General features: G+C 37.5%; 1 pseudogene; it reads left to right on the top strand.

Moving 5' to 3' along the window:
• The window catches only part of LOC118586009, a 34,683-nt pseudogene extending 24,403 nt beyond the window's left edge, over nucleotides 1-10,280 (top strand).
• The last annotated feature ends 3,492 nt before the right edge of the window (nucleotides 10,281-13,772 follow it).

The following is a 13,772-nucleotide window of genomic DNA, read 5'->3' as shown; positions in this document are numbered from 1 at the left end:
AGCCTGCTGCAACTCTGGTCCAAGCATGGCAGGGTCCATCACAATTTAGAATCCAAATTTGGGAAAAATCACCTATGCTGTACTTGTTCTGGAAACAAGAAAGATGCATAATTTAAAGTCAGGGATTCTTCCTCTATGGCATCAGTTTAGCACTGTTGTACCCTTCTATGTTTGGCAGAGTCAGAAACTCGGTGAGGAGGCTATCATGTTCATTGCATGAAATCGTGACAACAAAGCCTGTGTCGTATTTTGAGACCATAGGATGTTGAAATACCCAAGCATGGGGCATCTGCCAGGGAGAGCTGCATACAGGAAGGGGAAGTAGCAAATCAGAGACGTGTATGAAAAGTTGTATGGTTAAAGCTATCTAAGCCCTTTGAGAATGAAGCCCCAAGTGTCTGAGACAGAGCTATAGAATTTGGTGTTTGCCCTGCTGAGTTTTAGTTTTACCTTGGTCCAATCTTACCATACTGTGTCCATATTCCTCCTTTTCTTTTCTTTTTAAATTTATTCTTCTCTCAAACAATAAACCCCAACTACAATTTCCCCTCCCTCCACTCCTTCTTTGTTCCCCTCTCCCCTAGATCCCCTCCTCCTCCATTTCTCTTCAGTAAAGGGCCAATCACCCAGGGATATCAACCAAACCTGGCACAAGTTACAATAACACTAGGCAAAAAACCTCATATCAAGGCTGGATGAGGCAACCTAGTAGGAGGAAAAGTTCTCAAGAGCAGGGGTAGAGTTAGGGAGCACCGAAAGTGTGATGGAGGTCCATGGGTAGGTATCCTACATGGATTTCTGATGGCTGGTATAGCTTCTAGTCCAGCAGGGAGTCTTTGCCTGAGGTTGTGTATGTATTCTTCTGGCTCCTGGGGCCTATACTTGAACAGAGGATGCTGTGGGATAATGCTCTTTTACACTGGTTTAATAAAACACTGATTGGCCAGTAGCCAGGTAGGAAGTATAGGCAGGGTAAGCAGATGAGAATTCTGGGAAGAGGAAGGCTGAGTCAGGAGTCTCCAGCCAGACACAGATGCAAGATGACAAGGCAGAACTGAGAGGCACCAAGCCACATGACTAAACATAGATAAGAATTATGGGTTTATTTAAGTGTAAGAGCTAGCCAGAAGTAAGCCTTAGCTAATGGCCAAGCATTTATAATTAATATAAACTTCTGAGTGATTATTTTATGAACAAGTGACAGGGCTGTGGGGGCCTGGTGTGACTGGACAAAACTTCTGGCTACAAATGGCACCCAACATGGGGCAAGAGTTTACACCTGAAATCTGAGAGAACTTAATAAGAAAATCTAAAACAGAGCCCAAACCAGCTTCCTACTTTGTGTCTCATGTGGGCCGTGGAGACACTGCAGGATTTGGGCTTGAGTGCAGCATGAAAACTTTCCACCATGGTACACAGAGGTGTTTCCAAGCCATGGAGTGTCTTACGTGGCAGATTTAGCTTTTGCTAGTACATTAAAAAAAAAAAGTTTTGGGGCTACATGCTGCTGGATAGAAGCATAGACTTACTGCTTCCCAGAGTAAGCAGTGAGGATTATCCCCCCCCCCAGATTTGACAGTAAACAGTTCTGCCATGGTGGGAAGCTGAGGTGGGTGGAGCCAGCAGCCAAATCTGCCATTTCAATACTAGCCAAGTTGCAGTTTAAAGCAGTAGATTCACAATAATGTTCAGATGGCATAAACCTTAAACAGTTTACAATGTGTGTAAAAATGTATGTAGGCTTGGAAGAGAGAGAAAAGGAATATATGCAGTTACATAAAGAAATAATTTTAGAAAATAAAGTCTTTAAAGAGATAGTAAAAGTAATATAAAAATAAGGCACATAAAGATGCAAATCACACAGAGAGTGGATTATATTGTTTTGGGGATTTTTAACTGCAGAAAGACATTTAATTGTAAAGACTGCTAAGTTAAAACAATATATATTTTAAAGGTATCTTGACTTCAAAATTTGGATCTAAGGATATGTTGCTTTGGAAAGGAGCTCTGCTTTTGTTTCTACAGGAAGCAAGAGGCTATGGATTTGTCCCAGGTTAAGATGGATCAGATTTTATCAAGCCAGACCTCCTGAACCTTAACAGATGATACCTGTCAACAAAGGTTATATTCAGTCTTCCCAGGAGTTCACCATTATCTTGAATTTTCTCAGGATCTCCATAAGGCCCTTTTTCTACAATGGAAGTCTATCTAGTTAATGGAAGGATTAGGCAAAGTGATTCATACAAAACCTGCTGCAACTGTAGTCCAGTCTCTGTAAGGTCCATCTCAATTAAGAAGACAAACTTGTGCTGGCTCAGGAAACAAGAAAGAATCAAAATTTCAGGTTTTGGATTCCTGATCACAGTCATCTATGGTTGGCAGAGTCATTGGCCCAGTGAGGATCCTGTGAAAGTTCATTGCTTGAAGCTTTGAACATGAAGCTCAGGTTGCATTTTGAGATCACAAGATGTTGAGATACCAAAGTTGTGAGACATCTGCCATGGAGAGCTGCATATAAGGAGTGGAAGTAGCCAAAGAGATATATGAGAATCTATGAGGGGAAATGGGACACCTAAGCCCTTTGAAACTGAAGCTCGATATGTCTGAGACAGAGCTGCTGGATTTGGTTTTTACCCTACTGATTTTCAGTCTTGCCATGGTCCAGTCTTCCATCACTGTGTTCCAGTTCCTCCATGGGAATGGGAATGGGTATTCTATGCCAGTGTATGTTGGAAAGATGTAACTTGTTTTTTGATTTTACAAGCTGTTATAGTCAAGTGATAACCTTGAGTGTCCAAAGAGACCTTGAACATTTGAAAGGGTAGGTTCTGTTGAAGTCTATGAGGATCATTTAAGAAAGACTAAATGCATTTAGATCATGGAGTAATCATAAGCCTATAATGACTTTGGTCAGAATGTATTCATTTGAATTAAAACCCTCCCAGATAAGATGATGTATTAGAATACTTACTTGTCTCTCTTTAGTGGCTTTCTTGGGTGCTTGTTGAATTTTTAGTAGGAGTCTTTCTGTATGAAATTCCTCATTAGGGGAGGGATTTGAGTGTCTTTAGCATCAACCCACTTCCTATGTAGCTGTACCCTTAACCCAAGCAACAACCCCACAGTGAGCAAGACACCAGACACACACCACAGCCCAATCACACAGACACCCTCCCTGTCACAGCAGACAGTTTCTGATGTAGCATGCCTCTAGGTACAAGTCCATTACCACCAAAGTCCACCAACACTGGAATGGGATCATTATATTCTCCATGCCTCAGAGAAACAAATAGAATCACAGCAACACCTTTAAGCACAAAAGAGGATGCCATCCATCATCCAGAACTGGGACACCCACTCTTCCTAGTAAGTCAGCCTTAACTCCACTCTCATTAACACTGGACAAAGTCACTGACACAAACAAACCTTTTCCCATGACAAGTTTGGCAGTTACAAAGACCTCTTTACCAACCACAGCCACCATGAAGACAACTGTTCCCAGCAAAGTCCCATCTAAGACTCAGGATGTGACACTGCAACTGTTTCCCCAACTCCAGCAACAATGTCCACAATGAGCAAGTCACCAGACCCACACCACAGTACAGTCACACAGACATCTTCCCAGCCAGCACAGATGGGCTCAAGCACAGGCACTGGTACAGCCCAGACACCTGAGCATTCCACAGCCCTTGTCCTTAGCTCATGTTCTGTGTGTCTGGCTGTCATGATTTATACCACTGCTATACATGGTATCACTAAATCCTGTAAGATATAGTTGAAGCAATTGCTATTCAGTGCTAAGCCATTTTGTAACCTGAGTTTTTGTCAGTTTTGTTGTTTTTATTTTAGTTTTTGAAAAGGTGGTTTTTCTGTGTAGCCCTGGTTGTCTGTAAGTAGCTCTATAGACCAGGCTGGTCTGAACTCAGAGATCCAAATTATTCTGGCTCTTATGTCTTGTGATTAAATGTGGGCCATCAAGCCTGGGCTTTTTTGTTTTTATATTATTGGGTGATAGGCCTGTTGTATAGGTTTTTGTACATGTCAAGCATATGCTGTTTTGCTGAGCTTCAACCACATCTTGAATTTTGAAATCTGGCAGTGTGTATCATTCTCTTTCCCAGGATGGCATACTCATGACATTAAAACTGTCTGAGTCTTTTGAGTCATGTAATTGCAGATGTGTGACTTTCTTCCTACCTATTGTGTTTATTTTGAATTCTTTTGAATGAATATGCACCTTTTGCCTATATACATAGATATTCACCACATGTGTGCCTGGTTCTCACAGCAATCAGAAGATGGCTTTACAATCCTTGAACTTGTAGTAATGGATAGTTGTAAGCCTCCATGTAAAACTAGCAGTTGAGCCCACCTGTCTGCAAGACCAGCAAGAGCTCTTAAATTCTGAGCCATGTCTACTGTCTGTATTATTTATTTATGATCAGCATTTACATTGCTAAGGTTTCCATCTGTTCATTTGTAACTTTAAACATGCATTCCCTTTTAGTAAGATCGTATTATTGTTACAGTTTAAACTGGTTTCTGGAAGATGAAAACAACTGGAATGTATGCATAATTCTTTGTAGACACTCCCATAAAACTTCTGAGTTCTTTCTACCTTTTTTGTACAATTTATTTTTTATGGAGGAGTCAGGGTGATACTAATATGTAACTCTGGCTATCCTGAAAATCACTGCATAGGCCAGGCTGTCATGCAACTCAATTAAATTCACCTGCCTTTGCCTCCTGAGTGCTGGAATTAAAGGCATGAGCCAATACACCCAGCTTGCCCATCTTTTTTGTAGTTAGTGATTGTTCTTTCAATTAGTTAGTGATATGTACTTTTATCTGTTTGCTTGCCTCTGTCTTTATATCTCTTTATAGGCATTTCTCCTGCAAGGCTATATTCTAGACAAAGTATTTAGAAATGACAGATGTGAACCTCATTGTTCAGTTTTTTGTTTTCTAAAATGAGTTGATGATGAGAACTTCTGTGCCATGGAATAAGTGTGGGGAGCCCCAGAATTATACAAATATTTTGTCAAAGAATATACATCAGCATGCTGTCAGTATCACATTTCCTGTTGTACACATGTATGGGATATTTTAGACTGCAGTGACCTATGATGATGTGCATATTGACTTCACTTGGGAGGAGTGGACTTTGCTAGATTCTTCCCAGAAGAATCTCTACAAAGATGTGATGCAAGAGACCTACAGGAGCCTCACTGCTATAGGTAAGACTGAATTTTTCATCACATTTTAAAATAAGGGGACTCTACCTTGGTTACTGATACACTTCTGTAATTTCGATTGCAAAAGAAGAACAATGAGGTGAATAAATCTGGCATGGTTCTAAGGTTCACTGAAAATAGTAACTTAAATTTTGCAGTTTCCCATAATATATCATTCATTTTCTGATACTGTATTTTAGGCTACAGTTGGGAAGACCATAATATTGAAGAACATTGTCAAAGTTTTGGAAGAAATGGAAGGTACTTTTCTTGTGCAAGATGATACAAATGTGCCTAAGGAGAAATTTTAAAGTGTCCCAGAAGTTTTAAACAAAAACAAGAGTGTAAATAAGCACATTTTAAAGTGTACTGATGATTCTTAAATTCTCACAAAACCAAATACCTCAATGTCAGGGAGATGATATGTGTTTGTAAGACATTGTTCTAAGAAAGAACACAGTGGAACAATGCCTTAACTGATATCCCCATTTGAATTACAGCTCCATGATAGTTCTGCTGTAGAACAGCCAATCTGTTTAATCTCATGCTACTCAGATATTATAAAAGGTATACATTTTGAATAGGTGATAAGTATATATCCAAAACGTTCTAATATGCAAATAGTTCAAGAGTAGACTAGTGTTACTCATATACTTGTTGTGATTTTTCTAAGTTTAGTTAGTGAGAGGAAGTTTACTCCAGTAAAGAAAGTTGTTATGGAGAAACCTTAATCCCAATTCTATGAGAAACAGAAAGTCAAGGTGTGTGAATGCAGCATGGAAACATTTTATTTGTTAGTCTTCCTTTATCATTATATCATATGTCACTCTGGATACAAGCCATGTGAGTATAGAGATATGGAAGGAAGTAACACAAGTCTCTCTGTCACACAGAATAATTAGAAGATTTGTAGTAGTCCCCACTTTGAGTAGAATTTTTTAATGTGATACAAGTTTTAAATTAATTGGTTTTCCAACTTCATTGGGAATACATCAACAAACTGTTGCTGCAGTAAAGCCCACTGATTACTGGAATGTATAAAAATGTCTGTTTATCCTGGTTTACTTTACAAATGGAATATTACTCTCACTATTGAAAATTTATGAATGCAATAAGTATGTTAAAGCTCTGAGTTCTTCAAGTTCTCTTCTAATATGTGAAGAATCTCATATAGAAATATAATGCTACAAATATGGACCCTGTAATAAAGGCTCTTAACATTACAGATACCTTCAAACACATAAGACAACTCTACATGAAGGGGGAGACTATGAGTTTAAACTTTAAGATCTTATTTATCTTAAATATTAGAACAAATTATAATTAGGTCATACAGATATAAATAGTCATGAATGTAATGAATGTGATACAGCTTTTACATGTGCCAATTATCTTTTCAGGTACAAAAAATTTCATACTGGAGAGAAAGCCTCTATATTTACTCAATGTGCAAAAGCCTTTTCATATCACTGTCATCTTCAGAAGCAAGGAAGTATTCATACTGGAGAGGAGCCCTATGATTGTATTCAATATCCTGAAGCCTTTGTGCACAACAGAGGTCTCCAAATACATAAAGAAACATGTACTGGAAAGAAAACCAATGAAAGTAACCAGTGTGGAAAAGCTTTTACAAGTCATGATCATCTTCAAATACATAAAAGAACACATACTGGAGAGAATCCCTATGAATGTACTGAATCTGGTAAAGCCTTTTTATGTGCCAGTAATCTCAAAAGATACAAAGGAACACATACCAGAGAGAAACCCTATGAATGTAGTCAATGTGGTAAAGCAATTGCATATGTCAGCAATCTCCAAATACATGAAAGAACACATGCTGGAGAGAAACCCTACAAATGTAATCAATGTGATAAAGCCTTTTCACAACACAGTCATCTTCAAATTCATGAAAGAACACATTCTGGAGAGAAACCCTACAAATGTAATCAATGTAGTAAAGCCTTTGCACAACACAATGCTCTCCTTATACATAGAAGAACACATTCTGGAGAAAAACCTTACATATGTAATCAATGTGGTAAAGCCTTTTCACAGCACAGTCACCTTCAAATGCATGAACGAACACATTCTGGAGAGAAACCCTATGAATGTAATCAATGTGGTAAAGCTTTTTCACAGCACAATGCTCTCCTAATACATAGAAGAACACATTCTGGAGAGAAACCCTACATATGTAGTCAATGTGGTAAAGCCTTTGCATGTGCCAGTAGTCTCCGAATACATGAAAGAACACATTCTGGAGAGAAACCTTACAAATGTAATCAATGTGATAAAGCCTTTTCACAACACAATGCTCTCCAAATACATAAAAGAACACATTCTGGAGAAAAACCCTACAAATGTAACCAATGTGATAAAGCCTTTGCATGTGCCAGTAGTCTCCAAATACATGAAAGAACACATACTGGAGAGAAACCCTACAAATGTAATCAATGTGATAAAGCCTTTTCACAACACAGTCATCTTCATATGCATGAAAGAACACATTCTGGAGAGAAACCCTATAAATGTAACCAATGTGGTAAAGCCTTTTCACAACACAATGCTCTCCTAATACATGAAAGAACACATTCTGGAGAGAAACCCTACAAGTGTAATCAATGTCATAAAGACTTTTCACAACATAGTCATCTTCAAATACATGAAAGAACACATTCTGGAGAAAAACCCTATAAATGTAATCAATGTGGTAAAGCCTTTACATGTGCCAATAGTCTCCGAAGACATGAAAGAACACATTCTGGAGAGAAACCCTACAAATGTAATTATTGTAATAAAGCCTTTTCACAACACAGTCATCTTCACATGCATGAAAGAACACATTCTGGAGAAAAACCCTACAAATGTAATCAATGTGATAAAGACTTTTCATGTGTCAATCATCTCCAAATACATGAAAGAACCCATACTGGAGAGAAACCCTATGAATGTAATCAATGTAGTAAAGCCTTTATATGTGCCAATAGTCTTCGAAGACATGAAAGAACACATTCTGGAGAGAAACCTTACAAATGTAATCAATGTGATAAAGCCTTTTCACAACACAGTCATCTTCACATGCATGAAAGAACACATACTGGAGAGAAACCCTACAAATGTAATCAATGTGGTAAAGACTTTTCATGTGTCAGTCATCTCCATATACATGAAAGAACACATACTGAAGAGAAACCCTACAAATGTAATCAATGTGATAAATCCTTTACACGACACAGTAATCTTCAGATGCATGAAAGAACACATTCTGGCGAGAAACCCTACATATGTAGTCAGTGTGGTAAAGCCTTCATATGTGCCAATAGTCTCCGAAGACATGAAAGAAAACACACCATAGAGAAACCTTACAAATGTAATCAATATGAGAAAGGCTTTTCACAACACAGTGCTCTCCAAATACATAGAAGAACATATACTGGAGAGAAACCCTACAACTGTAATCAGTGTGATAAAGCTTTTTCACAACACAGTAATCTTCAAATGCATGAAAGAACACATTGCTGGAGAGAAACCCTACAAATGTAATCAGTGTGGTAAGGACTTTTCACTACACAATCATCTCTGAAGACATAAGAAAAACACATTACTAGAGAGAAACTTTATAAATGTAATCAGTGTGATAAAGGCTTTGTTATGCCCATGTTACAAGACCCCCAAGCAAGACCACCTGAGAGCCAATATCTGATGCAAGTACAAAGGGGTTTATTGATAGTATGCAAGCCCAGGCTTGCTCCACGTCCAACATCCAGCCTATGCAGGTGAAGGAGGAAGTCCCTGAGCTCTCAGAGTGAAGGGTTTTTAAAGGGAAAAATCTCAAGCTTGGGGAAACAAGCCTTTGCATTTCAGAGTCATACTTCATTTAACAGGAACATTTAGCCAAGAGAAGAACTACAGAAGACAAAATACCTTTGGAGACTTTCCCAGTACTATAGAAGACTTTGGTGGATTAAGCCTTTGTTTTAGATACTTCTTGGCCAGCAGCCTACCCACCCTGGGGGTTGGGATTTGCCTTGACCAGAGTCTTTGCTTGGTATTTATGTCTCTGAAATTTGGTTCAGCTTTTGTCTTAGTATTGCTAGAAATGAAATTTTCTTTAAAATGGAATTTGATTTGCTATCTTAGCTTTTCACAACATGTAATCTTCAAATGCATGAAAAAACACATCCTGGAGAGATACCCTATGTATGTAATCAATGTGGTAAAGCCTTTGCATGAATCAGCAGTCTTTAAAATCATGAGAAACAAATCATACAACAGGGAAAGCCTATAAATGTAGTGTGTAAAATTTTTAGTGTGTAATTGGTCTTTTAAAGCTTTTCCATTTTATAGTAATCTTTAAGGACCTGAAAAACTAATACTGAAGGAAATCTTGTCATAAAGGATTTGATAATTCAGTTACACAAGATTGTGCTGGAGAAAAAAAATCTGACAAGTTTCACCAATCTCTTCAATTATTATGATGCCCGTCTTTATTTTGTTTGCACCTGCAAGCTCATATGGACAAAAGACATGAATTTAAATGTTGAGGTAATCCCTTTATATTCTACAGTTCTCTATTACATAAAAGAGATAGCCAGTTGTAAAACTTAATGTATGTGTATTAGTACCTTTTCTGTTGCTGTGATAGAACATTATGTCTAAATCAACTCATGAGTGAGCCCTTGGTTGCAAAGGGATACAGGATTACCATGAAAGTGGCATGGCAACAAGTGTCAAACATGGCAGCTAAAGCAGAAAACTCACATCTTCCACCTGCAGCATGAATGTGAAAGTAGGAACTGGAAATGGTGTGTGAATGTGAATTCACCTGCTCACTCCCAGGGACTTACTTCTTCCAGTGAGGCACATATTACCTAAATCTTCTCAAATGATACCACCAACTGAGAACAAATGATTTCTCTGACTACAAGCCTACGTGCTTTCTTTCTGTTACATAAATCAGTTCATGATGAAGAAAAACTCTGTAAGTAAGCCTTTTGATGCTTCACCACCTGGGTTACAGTAATAAATGCTTACTAGGGAAAAACATTCTTGTGAAAATCTGATTATTTAAAGATTTGTTTTAACTTTATTTATGGGATGTCTGTGTCTTTGTGTGGGTGTATGCTTTCTGGTTCCTAAGAAGTTTAGACCCTTGGATCTTCTTTTAGCATGAATTACAGAAAGTTGTCAAAAACCTGACCTTCATCTTGGGAATCAACTTCTCTTAACTGCTTGGCTATGTCTCTCACCCTGTAATTATTTTAAAGCCATCACATATTATCTTGATGTCAGGAAATAGGAAATAATTCATACAAGAGAAAAATACTATTCATTTAAAAGAATTGGTAAAGACTTTAGACATCATAGTTGTCTTCAGTTTCAGGAAAAAAAAATCTTGCTTTATCTCTTTTTCATCATAACCTAGAAGGAAGTAAATATTTGCCATGTTCACTCAAGATAGATGGTGGAGATCACTGCATTGTGTTTTCTATTTTGCACCATTTTAGGTAGACACTAAAGTGTGCTGTGTGTGTGGCAAATCCATTTAGTGAAGTTTATCTTTTTGTCCTTATATTCTTTCTTTGACTTCTGTTCATCGTCTGTTGTGTTTTCTCTTAATAGGTATTTTTCTGCTATAATTTATAAAATGGGATGCCCATCATCTAAGTGGACCATTGTTTATTTAAATATCACGCAGTGTGTGATCATATTTTTCAAGTAAGGGTATCTGTGAAAGGGTGGTGAGTAGTTTTTCCTGGTTTTTTTTTTTTTCATATTTGCACAAATTTCATTGAAATTGTCTTCAATTTCAGGGATATTAGTCAGGGATACATTTGAACTCATGATCCTTATATGTCACCCTCCTGAGTACAAGTCCAAGTATAGATAATGTACCCCTCCACGTATGCTGTCTTATTAGCATGTTTAAACATATATTAATGTTAAAATGCTTAATAGTAGAAAATATAAGAAACATTAAATACCTCGTATGTATCCAAAGCTTCATTTTCATATATCTGGTAGAGATGTAATAATGTAGGATAACCAACAATCAACTGTATTTTTCACAACATAGCTTGATGTGCTAGGGATATGTGTATATTATTTGAAGTTCCATGTGTCTTCATGTCCTCATTAGTCATCCTTTTGACACTTCAAACTTGAAGTACTCCATTCTAAGGGTACTCCATTCTTACAGAAGCCAGATAATGTAATGGCAATGAGATTTATTTAAAATAAAATCCTGGGTTTTTTTTGTTGTTGTTTTGTTTTTGGTTTTTGGTTTTTGGTTTTTTTTTTTTTTTGGTGTGTGTGTGTGTGTGTGTGTGTGTGTGTGTGTGTGTGTGTGTGTGTGTAATCGGATTTATGGTTTTGGGCTATGACACCTGTGGAGACTGGGAGACAACTGCATGGAGTGTCCTATTTTCTTATACATATGGCAATCAAGATGAATTTGCCAGTCTCATACCACAGACATTTCCAACGAGATGTATCACTGATTCTCAAATAAGTTTATTTGAAAGATTATACCATTAAAAAATTTGCCTTCTTTAAAGATTGTAAACATACTTTCATCCAAGGATAGTGGAAAGCAGGACAATTTGAATAATAAGTCCTATTTGCAAATGAAAATGATATACTGTTATCACTTTCTTTTGGAATGTGTTAGTTTATTCTGAGGACTAAACACTTTTTCATAACACTTTCTCAGAACCAAAAATGAAGCCAGAGAATTGTTTCAGTTGATAAAGTGAGTTGCTCCATAGACTGATGACCTGAATTCAATCTCTAAGAAACCTATAATCCTAGAAATTTTTCTTTTATATCTAAACTTGGGCTCTGGCATATTCACACTCCCACAACCCTCATACATGAAGTGACTTTCAGTTTCATCTCTAAAACTCATGAAAGAGAAATAGATAATAGACACCTTTAAGTACAATGTCCTTTCATTGCCACATATACAATAAGCACAGGTAAAAACAAAAATGTAGTTAAGCATTTTTTTAAATAAATAAAACTAACAAAGTGAAAAGAATAACACAATTATTGTGAACATATGAAATGATTTGACAGTTTAAATGATTACTATACAATTTAAGAAGTATTACTGTTCACCAAACATTCCTAATTCTTTTCTAAACTCTTATTTTATCCTTTAATTCTCTGATTCAAAGATAGGCCATTTAAAAACATATTTCAACTTTGTTTAGAGATGCATGCCTATAACCACAGCTCTTGGGAGACAGTGGCAAGCCATTCTCTCTGAGTTTGAGGTCAGATTATTGCACATAATGAGATTCCGGACAGCCATGGCTTCCTTAAAAGCAGTAAGGTGAGAATGGCTAATCCTAAGCTCATCTCTACCCCAGCCCTGATGATCCCAGAAGAAATATAAGATTGATAGCATCAGAAATTAACGGATTTTGGTGCTTAAAATGTTTCTGAACCTAAATCTGTAGTAAAGTATTATTTTAAGGTGTTATACTTTTGTTTAGTTGCATTCATTTAACTCTATCAAGCTGTGTTACTGTGCCTATCTAAAACACCTGATGGTCTAATAAGAACTGAATGGCCAATTAGCAAGGCAGGACAAAGGATAGGTGGGGCTACCAGGCAGAGAAAATATATAGAGGAAAAAATCTGGGAGGAGAGTTTGAGGAGCCAGAGAAGGAGAGGGACTCCAGGGTCCAGCCACCCAGTTACACAGCAAGCCATGGAATGAGAGTAAGATTTACAAAAGTAAGAAATTGGGAAAAGCCCAGAGACAATAGGTAAATGGGATAATCTAAAGTTAAGCAAAGCTGGCTAGAAACTAAGCCAAGTTAAGTACAGACATTCATAATTAAGAATAAGCCTCTATGTGTGATTTACTTGGGAGCTGGGTATGAGCCCCCTGAAGAGAATAAAAAACAATGTTACAACAGAAATCTACACAAAATGCAGGAAGAGTACAAAAATTATTAGGAGAGAAACTTACAAGTTATTAAAAAGTGACTCCCTGCTTCACCAAAGCAACAAGACTGAGTTCATCTCAAATGTGGTAAATAAGCAGCCATGGAATCCCACAAGGATACACGTCAGGTGTACCCTGCTGGAGGTTATGCCTCCTGTAGGGAGAGAAGGAACTTGGAGGCATGAAGACTAACTTGTTTGAATGGCATCATATTCTGCTTCCTTAAATGCCTTCAAAAGCTTCAGTTAGTGTCCCTGCATGATGGTGACTCCAGATGGAATCCATATCCTGATAACTTGCAGAAAGTTTCTACCATACTAGTTTTCCTCATCACCCCCTAAGAGCTCCTCTATTGCACTCATCTTTCCCTATATTCTCTCCTTCTGTCCCTCTCTTACTTGATATTTTCTGGTCCTGCTCCCAGTCCACCCACAGAATCTATTCTATCTCCTCTTCCCAGGGAGATCCATGCATTCCCCTGCCTCCACAGCCATCCTTTTTACTTAGCCTCCCTGAGTCTGAATTGTACTGTGGTTATTTTTTACTTGACAGCTAATATCCACTTATAAATGAGTACATGT

The sequence above is a fragment of the Onychomys torridus genome, chromosome 6 (assembly GCF_903995425.1).
Source record: "Onychomys torridus chromosome 6, mOncTor1.1, whole genome shotgun sequence".
In the NCBI taxonomy this organism is placed as follows: domain Eukaryota; kingdom Metazoa; phylum Chordata; class Mammalia; order Rodentia; family Cricetidae; genus Onychomys; species Onychomys torridus.
This window is presented reverse-complemented; position numbering and strand designations above follow the sequence as displayed.